This window comes from Carlito syrichta, unplaced genomic scaffold (genome assembly GCF_000164805.1).
Source record: "Carlito syrichta isolate Samal-C Ts95f unplaced genomic scaffold, Tarsius_syrichta-2.0.1 Scaffold308816, whole genome shotgun sequence".
Taxonomy (NCBI): Eukaryota; Metazoa; Chordata; class Mammalia; order Primates; family Tarsiidae; genus Carlito; species Carlito syrichta.
This window is the reverse complement of record NW_007252912.1, coordinates 121,454-124,645: the sequence shown is the minus strand read 5'-3', so window position 1 is coordinate 124,645 and position 3,192 is coordinate 121,454. Positions and strand designations below refer to the sequence as shown.

General features: G+C 41.9%; 1 protein-coding gene across 3 annotated transcripts in view; it reads right to left on the bottom strand.

The window, feature by feature from the left end:
* CDKL3 (cyclin dependent kinase like 3) overlaps positions 1-3,192 on the bottom strand; it is a 128,741-nt gene that overhangs the window by 124,490 nt on the left and 1,059 nt on the right. The gene's annotated exons all lie outside the window — the stretch shown is intronic.

Below are 3,192 nucleotides of genomic sequence, written 5' to 3'. Positions count from 1 at the left end.
AGGAAAAAAAAAAAAAAAAAAGGAATTGGCAGTAGTGGGAAACTGCAGGGAGGGAGGGGGGCACACTTCATCAATAAGGGTACCTGGTCTCACCCCAGGTGATGTGGAGACCAAAGTGAGGCCCGAACTTTAACTGTACAACGACTATTTGTATACCTAACCCTGAATTGTACCCCACATCTTTAAATTTTAAAAACTAAACAAAAATTAATAAATTTAATTAAAGTATATTTTCCTGGTCACATATACATTTATTATAATATACACATTATATATATTTATATATATGACCAGGAAAAAAAAAGAACAGGAGATACTGTCTGACAGAAAGTCTCCTTCTAATCAGATTTTCACTTATGGTGCATAAGAGTTGTCTTACAGTATTATGCTTTAGGTCATCGGGACAGGAACTGGTATCTTTTACAAAACCTAACATGTTGACTAACTTTAACTTTCCTTTTATTTGTCTAGAAACACAGCAGTTTCAATAATCCACAGATGCCTAATATATTTCTTCCATTCAGAAAGCAAATTGATTCATCATATTTAATGTAGACTTACAAAGATGAAAATATTACTTTTGTATTAAAGATGAACAAGAGCATCTGTTTTCTTCATCACTTATTAAAAAAAATCTAGACCTTGTTAAGATCATAAACCATAAAGAATCTACATAGATTCCAATAAATAGAATACACATATATTTAAAAAATTTTTAAATCACTACTTTTCTCCCCAGTCCCCAAGTTATGTTAATGTTTCTTTCTTCAAACTCCTTAGTTCTTTCCCTAGGTTGATCTGTCATGCCTTGGTAGGTTTTTACCTGATCTCTCTTGATGCCATTCCCCATCTCTAAAAGTCTACTGGTCATTTTTACTCAAATGTGTTCCTGTCACCTTAAATTCAACATTTTAAAAATTAAACTAATTCCCAAACCATGTTTTGCTTTGTTTTGTTTTTTTACTTGGAGTCTCACTCTGTCACCCAAGCTAGAGTGCAGTGGCACACTCACAGCTACCACAGCCTGGACCTGCTGGGCTCAGGAGATTTTTCCGTCTCAAGCGATTCTTCTGTCTCAGGCGATCCTTCCGTCTCAGCCTTCCAAGTAGCTGAAACTACAGGCATGCACCACCACACCCGGCTAATTTTTTTTATTTATTGTAGAGATGAGCTCTTGCCAAGTTGCCCAGGGAGATCTCGAACCCGTGGGCTCAGGCAATCCTCTCGCCTCAGTCTTCCAAAATGCTGGGATAACAGGCGTGAGCCATTGTACCTGGTCTCCATGTATCTTCTGAGTCTTTCATATTTCTATCAATTGTAGCAATCACTGAACCTCAAAGATAAGTTTGAGGCCATCTATATCTTTCCACCCTTTCATGTCTTCTTTTGCAATATATTATGGTCTAATTTTACTTTCCACTTACATTGCTGCAATCTAACAAGAACCCTCAAGACATTTACCAGGATTCCTGAATTAAACTAATAACAGACCTATTTTTACTCACTCAGTCCTCCAATCTATTCTGCACAATAGTGCTAAATTAATATTTAGAGTTTCTTTACACTAAAGTCAAGACCTTCACTGACTTCACCTCTTACAAAATCAAGTTTTTACCTCTTAGCCTAAAAGTCAGGACTTTAAAACCTACTTCTGCCGGGCTCGGTGGCTCAGCCTGTAATCCCGTGCTGAGGTGAGTGGATTGCCTGAGCCCGCGGGTTCGAGATATGCCTGGGCAACTTGGCGAGACCTCATCTCTACAATAAAAATAAAAAATTAGCCAGGTGTGGTAGCGCACGCCTGTAGTTCCAGCTACTTGGAAGGCTGAGGCCGAAGGATCGCCGGAGCCCAGCAGGTCGAGGCGGCGGTGGCAGGGAGCGGCCACTGCACTCCAGTCTGGGCGACCGAGTGAGACTCCAACTCAAAAACAAAAACAGAAAACAAAACAACAACAACAACAAAAACCTACTTCTAATTTACTGCTCTGATTTCATCTTTAGTTCTACACAGAAAACTCTATAGTCAAATGTCTCTGTTCTTTGTCCCTTGTCCTGCTTTAGCCTGAATTTATGCTGTTCCTCTAACCTGGAAAAATAGTTTTTCCCTCTTATCTAAATCCTTTAAAGCAGAATTAATTCCCATTTCTTCCAATAAAACTTCCCTGCCAACAAGACTTTGTGTTAATTCCTTGGCATTTATTACAAGTCACTTTTTACTCAGAATTATTTTTATATTCCCTCCTGTCTTTCTGATTAAATTATAAAAGTCCTTAAGGGCAGGAACTCTTTTACCTCCTTATAGTACCAGCATCTAGACAATGCCTTGTACAAAACAGACATTTTTTTTTTTTTGAGGTGGAGTCTCACCCTGTCGCCCAGACTGGAGCGCAGTAGCCGCTCCCGGCCACCGCAGGCTGGACCTGCTGGGCTCAGGCGATCCTTCCGCCTCAGTCTTCCGAGTAGCTGGAATTACAGGCATGCGCTACCACGGCCGGCTGATTTTTTGTAGAGATGAGGTCTTGCTGACCAGGCGGGTCTCCAACCCGCGGGCTCAGGCAATCCACTCACCTCAGCCTCCCAAAGGCGCAGGATTACAGGCTGAGCCACCGAGCCGGCTGACATTTTTTTTTTTTTTTTTGAGTCAAAGTCTCACTCTGTTGCCCAAGCTGGAGTGCAGTGGCACGCTCACAGCCACTGCAGCATCGACCTACCGGATTCAGGTGATTCTTCTGCCCCAACCTTCCAAGTAGCTGGAACCACAAACATGGGCCACCACGCCGCGATAATTTTTTTATTTATTGTAGAAACGAGGTCTCGTCATGTTGCTCAGGCTGGTCTACAACCCCTGAGCTCAGGCAATCCTCTAGCCTCCACCTCCCAAAGTGCTGGGATTACCGGCTTGCGCCACCGCACCCAGCTACAGACAGTTTTATTATTATATGTGACTATTTCTGAACAATTATTAAACAATATTGGTATAGCTTTTGTTACATTACACAAAACCACATACATCTTTTAATCACTAAAAAGATACCAAATGTAGGAATAAGATAGAATACCACATTTGTTTTGTTTGTTTTGAGTTGGAGTCTCACTCTGTTGCCCAGACTGGAGTGGGGTGGCCACTCCCGGCCGCCGCAGCCTCGACCTGCTGGGCTCCAGCGATCCTTCCGCCTCAGCCTTCCACGTAGCTGG